At 33.5% G+C, this 16,186-nt stretch overlaps 1 pseudogene; it reads left to right on the plus strand.

Annotated features, from left to right (window-relative positions):
- The first annotated feature begins 12,071 nt into the window (after positions 1 to 12,071).
- On the plus strand, positions 12,072 to 12,857 carry LOC128033778 (geranylgeranyl pyrophosphate synthase, chloroplastic-like; annotated as a pseudogene).
- The last annotated feature ends 3,329 nt before the right edge of the window (positions 12,858 to 16,186 follow it).

Genomic DNA, 16,186 nt, shown 5'->3' on the forward strand with positions numbered 1-16,186 from the left:
TTGATGTGATATTGGGCATGGATTGGTTAACTCAGCATGACGCAGTAGTAAACTGTAGACAGAAATATGTTGTACTGAAGTGCCAGAATGGAGAATTACTGGTTAAATCGATCGAATGGATGAATTATCTGATGTAATTTCAGTGATGTCAGCTCAGAGGTGTGTCAGAAAAGGGTATGATGTTTATTTGGCGTATGTGTTGGATACTAAAGTATCTGAGTCAAAGATACAGGCAGTGCCAGTTGTATGTGAATTTTCTGATGTGTTTCCAGAGGAATTACCGGGGTTGCCACTAGAAAGAGAAGTGGAATTTTCTATAGATCTGATTCCGGGAACTACCCCAATTTCCATAGCTCCGTATCGTATGGCTCCTACAGAATTAAAAGAGTTAAAGGCACAGTTACAGGAACTTGTTGACAGAGGTTTTGTTCGTCCGAGTCATTCACCTTAGGGTGCTCCAGTTCTGTTTGTGAAAAAGAAAGACGGGTCTTTGAGATTGTGTATTGACTATCGGCAGTTAATAAGGTAACTATAAAGAATAAGTACCTGCTGCCTCGAATTGATGACTTATTTGATCAACCGAAAGGTGCCACAAGATTTTCAAAGATTGATCTCCGATCGGGTTATTACCGATTCACGGGTAAAAGAGCGATGTGCCAAAGATGACTTTCGAACCGGTATGGGCATTATGAGTTTCTGGTTATGCCGTTTGGGTTGACTAATGCACCTGCAGTATTCATGGATTTGATGAACCGGATATTCAGACCGTATCTAGATAGGTTTGTAGTAGTTTTCATTGATGACATTTTAGTCTATTCTCGGGATGAAACTAAGCATGCAGAACATTTGAGAATAGTGTTGCAAATTCTGCGTGAAAAGAAACTTTATGCTAAATTCAGTAAATGTGAATTTTGGCTTCGAGAGGTAGGTTTTCTCGGACATATTGTATCCGCAGAAGGCATCAGGGTAGATCCGAGTAAAATTTCAGCTATTGTCAATTGGAGTCCACCGAAGAATGTATCTGAAGTTAGAAGTTTCTTGGGTTTAGCTGGTTATTATCGAAGATTTGTACAGGGGTTTTCTATGATAGCTTCTCCAATGACCCGTTTATTACAGAAAGATGTTAAATTTGAATGGACAGATAAATGCCAGCAAAGTTTTGATCGATTAAAGGAGTTGTTGACGAAAGCACCTGTGTTAGTACAGCCTGAATCGGGTAAGGAATTTATTATTTATAGTGATGCATCATTAAATGGTTTGGGTTGTGTTCTTGATGCAAGAAGATAAAGTAATAGCCTATGCTTCAAGACAACTTAAGCCACATGAAAGAAACTACCTGGTACATGATCTCGAATTAGCTGCTATTGTATTTGCATTGAAAATATGGCGGCATTATTTGTATGGTGAAAGTGTCATATTTATACTGATCACAAAAGCTTGAAATATTTGATGACACAGAAAGATTTGAATCTGAGACAACGCAGGTGGCTTGAACTGATAAAGGATTATGATTTGGTTATTGATTACCATCCAGGTAAGGCTAATGTGGTAGCTGATGCTTTGAGCCGGAAATCTCTGTTTGCTTTACGAGCTATGAATACCCGATTGTCACTGACTGATGATGGTTCAATCATAGCTGAAATGAAGGCTAAATCGATGTTTCATCAACAAATATGTGAGGCTCAGAAAAATGATGAAAAGTTACAAGCTAAACGGGCACATTATGAGTCCGGTAATGATTCAGAATTTCAGACTGGGACTGATGGTTGTTTATTATTCGAGGTAGAGTATGTGTACCAAGAATTCGAGCTTATCTGTAAGATTCTACACGAGGCCCATAGCGATACTATGTCTGTACATCCGGGGAGTAATAAAATGTATAATGACTTGAAAAAGATGTATTGGTGGCCGAGTATGAAACGTGATATCTCTGAGTTTGTATCAAGATGTTTAGTATGTCAGCAGGTTAAAGCTGAACATCAGGTACCTTCGGGGTTTCTTCAACCAATCACTATACCGGAATGGAAATGGGAAAGAGTCACTATGGATTTTGTATCTGGGTTACCGATGTCTCCAAAGAAGAAAGATGCCATTTGGGTAATTGTCGATCGATTGACAAAGTCCGCGCACTTTATTCCGGTATGTATGGATTATTCTTTAGATAAATTGGTTGAATTGTACATATCTGAGATTGTTAGACTACATGGAGTGCCTGTCTCCATTATATCAGATAGAGACCCCCGATTTACGTCTTGTTTCTGGAACAAATTGCAAGAAGCTTTGGGTACTCAGTTGCATTTCAAGATCGCATTTCATCCTCGCATGATGGCCAATCTAAGCGTGTAATTCGTATTGGAAGATATGTCTGATGTTGTGTATTAGAATTTCAAGGTAATTGGGAAAGGTATCTACCTTTGATTGAATTTGCTTATAATAACAGTTATCAGTCCAGTATTAAAATGGCTCCGTATGAAGCTTTGTATGGTAGAAAATGTAGAACACCATTATATTGGACTGAGCTCAGTGAAAAGAAGATACACGGAGTTGATTTGATTCGGAAATGAAGAAAAGTAAAGTCGATTCGAGATAGTCTAAAAGCGACTTCCGATCGTCAAGTCATACCGATCTTAAACGAAGGAGATTGAATTTCGTGGGTGATAAAGTATTCTTAAAAGTGTCTCCTTGGAAGAAAGTTCTCCGGTTCGGTTGAAAGGGTAAACTGAGTCCAAGATTTATCGGACCATATGAGATTATAGAAAGAATTGGACCAGTTGCTTACCGATTGGCTTTACCACCGAACTCGACAAAATTCATAATGTATTTCATGTATCTATGCTACGACGGTATCGATCAGATCCTTCACATGTTATTACTCCAATGAAGTAGAAATTCAAAGGATATGACTTATAATGAAGAACCGGTTAAAGTATTAGCACGAGAAACAAAAGAGCTTAGAAACAAAAAGGTAAATCTGGTGAAAGTGCTATGGCAAAAGCACGGGATTGAGGAAGCAACATGGGAACCGGAAGAGACACTGAGGAAGCAATACCTGAATCTCTTTACTGGTAAGATTTTCGAGGACGAAAATCTTAAAATGGGGGGGAGAGTTGTAATGGCCCAAATTTGAGGTTATCGGAACAGTGGTTTCGGGACCACAAATCCGATGAGAAAAATTTTATTTTTCTTATATTTTTATGGTCTACAATTTCACAAAATGATTTCGTGAAAATTTCGTTCGAAAATTTCGACGTTTGGGCACTCAATTTAGTTAAAAGGACTAAATTGTAAAAAGTGCTAAAGTTGAGTTCTACATGTTAGAGGTGTCCAATTGTTATGAAACTTTAAATTGGAGGTCCTTATATGGTAATTATACCATTGGTAACTTGGTAGACAAAAATGGACATGAGATAAGTGAAATAGAAAATTTTCAAGTTAGGGGCAATTTGGTAATCTAGTAATTAAAATGAATTAAAAGGGAAAAAGATGGCAAAAATCATCATCTTCTTCATTAGGACGAAATCAGCAAGGGGGGAAGCCATAGTTAGGGTTTTCAAGCTTCCAAGCTCCATAGTAAGTGATCCCAAGTCCCGCTTTTAATGTTTTTTTACGTTTTGGAGTCCCTAGCTTAATTTAGCTTATTCTAGCAATAATTTAACCTAGGGCTTATATTTGGAAAAATACCCATAGGTGAAAAGTGTTTATTTTGATGTTTTATGATAGAATATGAAGCTATAAATTATGTTAAACAACTTTTGCTAAGCGATTTTAAGTGAAAACGAGTAAAACGACATAATCGGTAAAAATACCTAATGTTCATAAGTACATGTTAGAGTGGGAATTTGATGTTTCCATAGAAGGGGAAAATGTTCAGAATGTTATAAAACATAAGAATAAGAGATGAAGTTTAATTTTCGAGCCTTGGGGCAAAAATGTAAAGTTTAGGGGCAAAATTGTAATTTTGAAAAAGTTAGAGTTCGAGGGCTGTTTTGATGAATGTGATTATTAAATAAGTTAAATTTACTATTTTAGATCAAGAAGTACGAAACTCGAGGTTAGACAAATGGAAGAATAAAGTTGAAGACTAGTTTGGTGAATTTGGCTATAATTGGTACCGAGGTAAGTTTACGGTAAATAAATGTAATATTTCAATATTTATTATTAATACTGTTAATTTCCAGCAATTATAAATTTATTTTATGAATTTATTTGATGATGATCCAAGCATGAAATGATAGAGAATTAAAATTTAAAAGTCCCGTTGATACATAAGGATGGTACTGGATACGAATGTCATGACATTTGGGTAAAGAGATCCCATGTAAGACCATGTCTGGGACATGGCATTGGCATCCTTAAGATCATGAGAGGTCCCATGTAAGACCATGTCTGGGACATGGCGTTGGCACCGAGATGAGAGGTCCCATGTAAGACCATGTCTGGGTCATGGCATTGGCACCGAGATGAGAGGTCCCCTATAAGACCATGTCTGGGACATGGCATGGGCACCAACATGAGAACATTCCATGTAAGACCATGTCTGGGACATGGCTTTGGCATGTTATTATCAGAAGAGACCCGAGTATCCTTATTATTCCAATGTAGCTCAACGGGCTTGTAAACGAATCATGTTCATGAAAGTTCAGTTTAAAGCATAAATGGCAAGCTCAGGTAAGTTGTAAGACTTAAGAACTTATTATACTATCAATTGATGTTCAACGATGCAGCAAGAGTTGAGTAAGTTATGCACACAAGTATTCTAAGTAAACAAGTAAGAGAACTAGTATGAGATTAACTAAAGAGTAAACTAGAGATATAGTCACTTGAGTTTAATTATTTGTGTGTAATGTTGTTATTTATTTGCTAGTAAACTTACTAAGCTTTATGCTTACTTCTTTTATTTCTCTTTCTCTTATAGTATTGCAAAGCTACTTCAAGGATCCTAAAGAAGTCGGAGATCGTCCACACTATCAACCACAACGCTTTCGGTATTTTATGTCAAAACACGTTTGAGTTATGGCATGTATAGGGATTTAGTTATTTTGTATGTTTGTAATGATGATTTTGCTAATGAGTGATGTGTAAGTATTTGATGATGTATGGTCATTAAAATGGTTAAGGATGAAGGTGTTTGTTGTTATGAAAGATTAGGTGATAAATTATGCATGGAAATCATGAAAGGATAAAATTTTGCAAAGAAACAGAATTCAGGCAGCACAGTGACGTGAATTTGAAAAATCACCTAGGATGGTATAAAATGAATTAGAGGGTGAATGATATATGGAATTAAATCTATTTTGAGTCTATTTTCATGGAAAAATAACAGTATAGCAAAAGGAAATTTATATTTTAAGATATGTGAATTTTAGTAAGATAGGGTCAGAACTGTTTTTGGAGTCCCCTGTTCTGAGTTTAGAAAATAATTACAAATTGTACAAAAATGCTTATGAGTTGAAATTTACATGCTTAGATTCCTTAATGAGTCTATTTTCTGTAGGAACAAGTGGGAATAGCATATGAAAATCCTATAACGAGAAAAGTTATTTTTAGTAACAAGAGGTCAGAATAGTCGAATGGTGAAACAGGAGAGACTTTAACTAATAAACTGTACTAATTGGCTGAACCAAAAATTCTAAAAATTTTATGGTAGGAAGATATATGAGTCTAGTTTCAAGGAAAATTTACGGAGTTAAATTTTGAGTTCCGTAGCTCAAGTTATAATTAATTTAGTTACCACTGCGCAATTGGACAGCTTTGCTGTAAATAGTGAAAATAATTTGCAAAAGTAAATTTTTATGCTCCGAATTAGTAAGATAAGTTAAGTAATGCCTCGTGATCGACTCCGGAAACGGTCTCGGGTAAGGGGTGTTACATTTGCCCTCGCCCTTATCTTTGCATCCATGGATTCCGCGAAATCTTTTAACTCTGAGCTCAGGCTTACAAGAGAATCGAAGCTTGGGCCACCATGAATACGTACCACTATACTATGGCTTAATGCTTCATAAGAGTGCTTTGAATTGCTGTTGAACAATACCGACTCTGCAGTTAATGATTTATGACAGATAGGGGATCTCCTATGAGAATCATCCATGACTCAAAACATATCTTAAAGCCTGAAAGTTGGATTAGGGTTGGCCTTAACATAAGGATTACTTTGTCCCCATATATATATATATATATATATATATATATATATTTGGTTAGAAAACATGAACTTAGATTAGATAATAGTTCAAAACACAGCCACAACAACAATAGCTTCATGGGCTCATTACAAACAAACAAAAGCATCCATAAGTAGGCATTAGGTCGAAAATTGCTCCCTTGATTCACCATAGCATCAACACTCTTATTTCCTTCTCTGAATGTGTGTTTGATTTTAGCATTCGGGATAGTAGTTAAGAGCATCATGCAATCATCAATGAAGCAAAATGTTAATATTAAAGTATTAGAGATGAGACTAATAACAACAATCAAATCAACTTCAACTTTAGGACATATAGTGTTCAAATCCATCACTAATTTTAATCCATCTCTCAATGCCCAAAGCTGGACTTCAATGCTGGTAGCTTTATGGATATGCCCAAAGCTTGACCCAATTACCATAATGACCCAATTACCTAAATTATGCTAATATCTCTTTCGATAGTAGGAGCAACTGATTCTAGGTTGATTAATTGAAATCTCTTTCCAATTAAAACCCCTATCGTCACATTAACTCGATTTATGGATTCCCTTATTAGATTTGACTCTAATCCGGTAGATTTATGTCATTTTATTTCTAGGATTGCATGCAACTTTACTCAATTATACTAGATCTACTCTTAAACAGAGACTTTTCCTCCACTGAATTAAGCACATTAAACATGAATTAATATCCCATAAATATTAAAAAAAGAAATAAGCACACATAATTGAGAACAAGAATTAAGTATTTATCACGTAAAACAGATGTTAATTAATAGAATTTATCACAGATTTCATCTTACTAGGTATCTAGGGAATTAGTACATAATCCTGAATAAAAAAACATCTCAAAGTCAGAAAAACCACAAGAAATAAGGAAACTCATAAAAACTTTAAAAGAAATTAAAAAGAGGTCTTCGATCTTAATAGGAATATGCTTCAGAGTTGGCTCCAATGGTGTTCTTCGAGTTTTTTCTTCAATATTCTTTGATGATCCATACATCTCTTCTTCTATTTGGTATTTATAGACTTTAGAATGCTCAGAAAACTTAAAATTTGCGTTTTTCCGTGTGTTTGGGAAGCAGGTTGCGAAATCGACACGGGCTAGCACATGGGTGTGTGTCCAGCCCGTTTGGCTCCTGAAACCTACTCTTTTTCTCCGATTTTCGCTCCTTTTGCTCCCAAATGCTCACCTAAGTATAAGAACATAAATTAAAAGGATTAGGAGCATTAAATTCACCAATTTGCATAATTAATCATAAAAAAACGCATTAAGAATGAGATTAAAATATGTTAGTTTTATCATTTATCAGCATGTAATTGTCTTATTTTTGTGTGTTGCATCTTATTATTCTGGTTCGGCAATTAGACCCGGTAAGGGGTGTTTCATGATGAAATTCTTGCTCCTAGAAAAAGAGATTCATAAAAAGGTGGCACTAGATACGCCGAGAAGAAAGGAAAACTATGATGAAAAGTCCAACTTTAAAAATTTTAATTTAGGCACTAACATTTGTATTTGTTCTTGTTTTGGTTACCCATCGTTAAATGAATAACGAAATTATGATGTGGCTTTTTCCTAACTAGTATAATAACGCATTTAGTTCTCAATAATTACATATTCTACCAATTTGATCTCAATTCTAAATAATTCAATAAATTTAACCCTTCACATTTACAAACATGTCAAATTAATCCTCAAACTTCTTTAAAAGAGTTAGAAGAAAGAGAAGGATAAATCAACTTAGTTTTTCAGGTTTCAACGAACACCCAACAATTAGATGTCAAGAGTATGATTTTTTTACACTAAAATCTAAATAAGATTTCAACATTAGTAAGCAATTACATTCTTGGAAACAAGCTAGATTCAAAAGGTGCAACAAGTTTTGAATTAAAATCCTTTAATCGTGGTTAGCTTTTTAAAACTAAAAGACTTTGATAAATATTGCAACATATAACATTTATTAAATGTAAAAATTTTAATAAATATTGAAGATTAGTCCGAAAAGAAACAAAGGCTTTTATTCTTTGTTAGAGTTGTATTAACCCTAGTTACGAGCTTCTCCTATCAGTTCATTGACTTATTAGCTTCATTTTGCTTTCTTTAATTAAGTGGTAGATGCCATTTAAATGATGAGAAAACGTGAAATAGAAAATTAATGGTCGTTTATCTGCAGATTTTCATAAAGGAAAACATGCATATTCTGCAACTATCATCATCATATATATTAAATTGTAGTATTTATTTTAATATTCTACTCCTGGGTTTTGTTTAAAACATGAAAAATTAAGTTATTTTTCCTTTTCTTTTCTCAATTTTTAAAAGAATTAGAGGATAATTTATTTGATAAAACTTGTAAATTTGAAGGCTTAAATTTATTAAATTATTTAAGGTTAGGGTCAAATTAATAGAATATATAAATATTAAGCACTAAATATGTTATTATACTAAATAAAAAAGGCCACATCATTATTTCCATTATCAATTTAACGACAAGTAATCAAAAAAAGTGAATCCAAATATTAATACCTAAATTAAAAAATTTTAAAATTAGATGACCAAACCAAGAAAACAAACATAATCGAGCCACGATTGATATAGTTTACCCGTAAATTTTAGGCTTATGGTTTTCCAACTCTTTAAACTAATGCAAGAAAAATAAAATAATTAAGAAATTAAATAGCGTAAAATTATCATAAATAAATTGAAATTGATGCAATTCTAGTGAACGTGGAGATATCATTAGTCCTTGTTAGTTTTTTAATCATTAAATTTTACATCCACCCAAGAGTTTAGGCCAATGTTCCAAATATTTCTGTCCATCCTTTAAATTGGTAAAACTTAACCTTTCGTTTGGGTATTCTTCAAATTAAGGATTTAGTTTTGAAGATGGATAAATGGGTCAATAACTTGTTGACACCATTTTTTTGAGAAAACGGGGTCGACTTGGATTTTGAAAATAAAACGAAAATGGGAGTCGCCACCAATCTTCTTTTTTTTTTGAGGTGTGATCGGGTCACCTCGAAAAGTGGTTGTTTTTAACAAACGATTTAATTTTTATTAAAACAACGATTTTGGTCTACGAAATTCAGAAAAATGGGTTCGGGAGTCGATTACGCACGAGGAAGGATTAACACCCTCGTAACGCCCAAAAATTGGTACCTAGTTGATTAGTTAATGTCTTAGTGTCGAAGATTGAAAACTTTAAAGAGATTTAGAGTATGATCCTTAAAAAACTCGAACGACATGGATTAAAATTTAAGAGGATATTTGGCTATTTAGTCGAACGAGAAATCGAAATCCAGCACGTTAGGGCACATTCTCTCGAATTTCCAAACGCAAAACATTGCCTCGTTTTAAAATTTCAAAAGGATATTCGACTATTTGGCCAAACGAGTAATCGAAACCCAACACGTTAGGGCACATTTTCTCGGATTTCCAAACGCGAAATATGGTCTTATTTTGAAAGTTTAAAAAGGGTATTTGGCTATTTTGGTCAAACGAGAAATCGAAACCCAGCACGTTAGGGCGCGTTTTCTCGATTTCCCAAACGCAAAATATTACCTTATTTAGATTTTTTTTTTTGATGTATGGTGTTAATATGCATAACAAAACGATAATGACTACGACAAGTTAAGCATAAACAATATAAATAATCAACAAAAATGAAATAAATAAATATAAGAGACGAATCAATCACATAACAACAAGTAAATAAACGAACAGAATTAAAATATCCTTTTGAAATGATAATAAACACGTAAATAAGTAAATAAATAATAATAACAATAAAGAAGATGAATAAAATTAAAAGATGTGAAAAGACATATGTATATTTATGTGGACATTTTTATAAAATAAAAAATGTGTATATATGTATATCATAAAATATATGTCAATATTATATAAAAATATATGTATGTATGTACATATTTTAAAACGATAAATCATAAAAAATGTATATTTAGGAATTATAAAATATACATGATACGTTATAAGAACATATATATGCATATACATACGTCTTTTATATTTTATAATTTTAAAAATATATATATGATGTGGAAATTGATAATGGAAATAATGATGTGGCCTTTTTTATTTAGTATAATAACATATTTAGTGCTTAATATTTATATATTCTATTAATTTGACCCTAATTTTAAATAATTTAATAACTTTAAGCCTTCAAATTTACAAGTTTTATCAAATAATTTATCCTCTAGTTCTTTTAAAAATTGAAAAAGAAAAGGAAAAATAACTTAGTTTTTCAAGTTTTAAACAACACCTAAGAGTAGAATATTAAAATAAATACTACATTTTAATATATATGATGATAATAGTTGCAGAATATGCATGTTTTCCTTTATGAAAATCTGCAGATAAAAGATGCTTCAATTTCAATCCTTCTGAACGACCATTAATTTTCTATTTCACATTTTCTCATCATTTAAATGACATCTACCACTTAATTAAAGAAAGCAAAAATGAAGCTAAGAGTCCGAATTTTCTTGTGGATTATGGCTGTTGACATCATTTTTTTGAGAAAACGGGGTCGACTTGGATTTTGAAAATAAAACGAAAATGGGAGTCGCCACCAATCTTTTTTTTTTGAGGTGTGATCGGGTCACTTTAAAAAGTGGTTGTTTTTAATAAACGATTTAATTTTTATTAAAACAACGATTTTGGTCTACGAAATTCAGAATAATGGGGTCGGGAGTCGGTTACGCACGAGGAAGGATTAGCACCGTCGTAACGTCCAAAAATTGGTACCTAGTTGATTAGTTAATGTCTTAGTGTCGAAGGTTGAAAACTTTAAAGAGATTTAGAGTATGATCCTTAAAAAACTCGAATGACATGGATTAAAATTTAAGAGGATATTTAGCTATTTAGTCGAACGAGAAATCGAAACCCAGCACGTTAGGGCACATTCTCTCGAATTTTCAAACGCAAAACATTGTCTCGTTTTAAAATTTCGAAAGGATATTCGACTATTTGGCCAAACGAGTAATCGAAACCCAACACGTTAGGGCACGTTTTCTCGAATTTCCAAACGCGAAATATTGTCTTATTTTGAAAGTTTAAAAAGGGTATTTGGCTATTTTGGTCAAACGAGAAATCGAAACCCAACACGTTAGGGCACGTTTTCTCGATTTTCCAAACGCAAAATATTACCTTATTTAGAAAATTTTCTTTTTTGATGTATGGTGTTAATATGCATAACAAAACGATAATGACTACGACAAGTTAAGCATAAACAATATAAATAATCAACAAAAATGAAATAAATAAATATAAGAGACGAATCAATCACATAACAACAAGTAAATAAACGAATAGAATTAAAATATCCTTTTGAAATGATAATAGACACGTAAATAAGTAAATAAATAATAATAACAATAAAGAAGATGAATAAAATTAAAAGATGTGAAAAGACATATGTATATTTATGTGGACATTTTTTATAAAATAAAAAAATGTGTATATATGTATATCATAAAATATATGTCAATATTATATAAAATATATGTATGTATGTACATATTTTAAAACGATAAAACATAAAAAATGTATATTTAGGAATTATAAAATATATGATACGTTATAAGAACGTATATATGCATATATATATTTTCTAAAATTATAAAGTATAAAAGATGTATGTATATGCATATATATATATATATATATATATCTCACCTTCAACTCCCAAAAGACGTAGCTTTACATCTCTTCCTTCGATATCCTCGGTCCTTACCAAAGAAGACGCAATCATGGAAGAAGAACAAGACCTCAATTACCAAGTTTTGATTTCAAATCATTCATGGTACACAAGGTTAATGCGTTAACCAAGCCTCGACTCTACTGTTCCAATTCGTGACCTGTTAAAATCCATGAAGCAATGCGTTACTCCCTTTTAGCCGGTGGCAAAGGGTCCCCAATTCTTTGTTTGGTCGCTCGTGACCTTGTTGGTGGCAAAGAATCCATGGTTATGCCAGACTTGTGCTCTTGAAATGATCCACACCATGTCTTTAGTCCACGATGATCTTCCTTGCATGGACAACGATGATCTTCGAGAGGGAAACCAACTAACCACAAAATTTATGGCGAAGATATAGTCGTGTTAGCGGGGATGCTCTTTAGCCTTTTCGTTTGAACATATAGTCAGTATCCACAGTTGGTGTCACACCGATAGGATTGTAAGAGCAATTGGGGAATTAGCTAAATCTATTAAATGAAGGGTTGGCGGCTGGTCAAGTTGTGGATATAAGCAGTGAGGGTCTAACCAATGTGGGGTTGGATCATTTAGAATTCATTCATGTTCATAAATCGCTCCTTTGCTTGAAGCATTTGCGATTTTAGGGGCTATTCTTGGTGGTGGTCGTGATGAAGATGTGGAAAAGTTGAGGAAATTTGCAAGGAATATTGGGCTTTTATTTCAAGTTGTGGATGATATTCTTGATGTAACAAAGTCATCTAAAGAATTAGGGAAGACCGCAGGAAAGATTTGGTGGTGATAAAGTGACTTATCCTAAATTGATGGGGATAAACAAATCAAAGGAGTTTGTAGAGAAGTTGAAGAGTGATGCATTAGAGTTGCTTCAAGGGTTTGATCCCGAGAAATCGCCTCTTAATTGCTTTAGCTAATTATATAGCTTACGTGCAAAATTAGCTTCCTCTTGTGTTTGATAAAAGGGCTTGAGAAAGAAGCACGTTAGTAGTAATAATATTGTGAATAGTCTACTACAATGTTTATGTTCTAAAGCTCCCATCAATGGTACGTGGATGTAATTGTTAAATTCAGTTCTTCCTCAATTTGTTGGTCTTATGTACGAGTTCTTACTCGAATCGGAACTTTTATCAATAAGTACAATGATAAATCTGGCGATTTCTTCTTTAGCGATCAATGCAACAATGTTTCTTTGTGATATTGAAACCATTAACAAGTACGTCTTGTTATTCGTATCACTTGGGATGCAAGTGTTGAATATATACCGTTATTCCTACTGGTTTTCTCGTTGTATCTTTTACATCTTGCTCGCCATAACACATCCTTTGCAATTTCTTTACCTTTTTTTTGTAAAGAAACCGTCTATGTTAACAAATGCTTTTGATAGGCTATGGATATCTGTTCTATATGAATATATAAGCTATGTAAATTGTGTTTGGATGTGATGTGTCAAGTATAAGTATATATATTTGTTTTTCTTGTATTTGGACCATTTTAGTGTGTCATGTTTTCATTATAATACCTCCACTGAATGTGTCCTATACAGATTTCGAATATAAATACTTGAAAAAGTTTTTGAAAAGCTTGTTTTATTTAGAGAATGACATGAGCCTGTTAGTTAAAGAACAAAGTGGAAAGTTTCAGATAAGCATGAGCTAGTGGAATTTTCTTTTGGTTGGTGCATTTGGTTTTTAAAAAGTGATGAATTGCTGCACTAAACTGCAGATTATTGTATTGTCTTCAATTGTTAAGATTTTCTGAAATAATTATATCCAGAACGATCCGGCGTCAACTACGATACATGACTGATGGACTGTCAGTCTCAACTCCTTAAACCTTCCTAGAACAAGGGTATTTCTTCTCTGACTAGGTAACCTTTTGAAGCTTTTGCCCTCGCCCTTATCCTTACATCCATGGATTCCGCGAAATCTTTTAACTCTGAGATCAGGCTTACAAGAGAATCGAAGCTTGGGTTACCATGAATACGTACCACTATACTACGGCTTAATGCTTCATAAGAGTGCTTTGAATTGCTGTTGAACAATACCGACTCTGCAGCTAACACTACACCAAAACAGGCTTTTAGCGGCGTTTTTTTAGGCCTTTAGCGGCGCTTTTTAGCGCCGTTAAATGTATTTGCGGCGCTTTCACTAGCGCCGCAAAAAAATGCCGCTATTGACAACGTCGGTAACTTTTGCGGCGTTTATTTGAAAAAACGCCGCTGAAGAACATGATCTTTAGCGGCGCTTTACCCACAAACGTCGCTAAAGAACATGATTTTTAGCGGCGCTTTACCCACAAACACCGCTAAAGAACATGACCTTTAGCGGCGGTTTTCCCACAAATGCCGCTAAAGAACCTGACCTTTAGCGGCGGTTTTCCTATTAACGCCGCTAAAGAACCTGACCTTTAGCGGCGCTTTTCCCAAAAATGCCTCTAAAGATCATAAAAAATAAGAAAAAATATTATAGAAACATCACAAATCCAATTTAAAAATGTATAATTTAATTTAAAAACGTATTAAAATGAAAATTCATGAATAAGACATAAGGAATCACAATCGAGGTACATTGATACCAATAGCATGATCAAAAAAACTTAATCACGCACGGAAAACACATGGTTAGACGTAACTTTTACATTTTAATACATCATAACCATAATCGGTACAATTTTCTTCCCTAATTGCCACACCAACTGCAGTTTCAGTTGAAGAACCTTGATTCCATTGACCACCGCACCAATTTTATAATTTAGAAATCGAAATCCACCGAGACGACATGGTAAGAAAGTGATACAAACCTTCGGGTTTGGAATGATCTCCATCTTGAGTGCATCGCTTCCACAAGCCTCTTGATAGCATTCAAAGTTGACCCACTTGTAACATTGATTGTTAGTACTAAGCCAAATAGACAATTCTAACATGTTAAGGCAATATGGCTTACAAATTGTTTGTATTGAAAATTTTAAACTTTTCTATAGACTTGAACTCATTGACCTGTTACAAAGAGAAAATCATGTCAGCCTCAACCATAAAGTTTAATTATGCCCCCAATCCAAACATTCATCTAAACATTGATCTCATTGGAGTTTAATTCACAATATAACTTTTTTTTAAAGAAAATCTAAACATTCATCTCATTGGAGTTTTTAATTCATTGATTTGCCTCAAAATCAAACAAACCAATCAAAATGAACGTGCAGTACCTAAAAGCATAAGTTCATAAAGCCATAAACCCTACCATATGTTGTGGTGACACTTCAGTGGAAAACCAAAAAGACACATTTTAAATGAAAAGCTTAATTCCTACCATGTATAACTACAACAAACTATTACAGGTTATGGAAAATGTCTTACTTGATAACCATCATTTTATTTAATTTGTTGCACTGGTTTGAAATAGTTAGAAAATTTCTAAATTGGAATAGAAAGTTGTATAATATAAGAAAAGAAGAAAATAAATAGATTCTAGACATCTTTGGGTTGATATGCTGACAATTCATAAACCATATCTGTAACAAGTCAAAAAAGAAATGTAAATACATAAAATAAAATAAAAAACATTATAAACAGATTTAACCAACAAGGAAATATGAAGATTGAAAATTTGGTTTAAATTTACGATCCTTTGGTTGCATTTTCATTCGTCTTTGTTACAATCTTCATCATTGTGGTTTTATAATTGTAATGTTGGTTTAAGTTTTGATGTATTTTTGCACATTGCATTGCATGATCGTTTGATCTTCCCTTCTATGTGGGAGTGAGAAACTAGTCCTTCATGAGGTTTTCACCTCCGTGTAGGATAGTGGATTGCTTTCGAGATACATCCGTACCTATGTCTTCGTGAGACTGTCATCTCCATGCAGCCATAGGGAAATGTATTCCCCTGAACTGAACTCGGTCCATATGAGCCTATAATGGGTGAGGATCAAGGAATCTGCCAGTTCGGGTAACCTTGCTTTAGAACTAAACCACATGTAGAAGACCTTAAGAGCCACCCTAGGTAGAACCACTTCAAACCCCTAGCGGTCACTCGAATAGGTTCTATTTATTCTTGCTTGCTTTTGCTTTGTACTAACTTGTTGTCTTTTTTGTTATGATTGCATTGCATTTTCATCATAAAAAAGAGGTCTTGATTCACGTTCAGTTGCTAAATAGAGAGCTTGTCATAAGAAAATGGGTTTTTTGATAAAGTGGATGACAATACGGTTGTCCGAATATAGTCCAAGAAAACGTGATAAGAGAAGGATGATAGTTTAATAGAGGACTA

Source organism: Gossypium raimondii, chromosome 10 (assembly GCF_025698545.1).
Source record: "Gossypium raimondii isolate GPD5lz chromosome 10, ASM2569854v1, whole genome shotgun sequence".
Lineage (NCBI taxonomy): Eukaryota > Viridiplantae > Streptophyta > Magnoliopsida > Malvales > Malvaceae > Gossypium > Gossypium raimondii.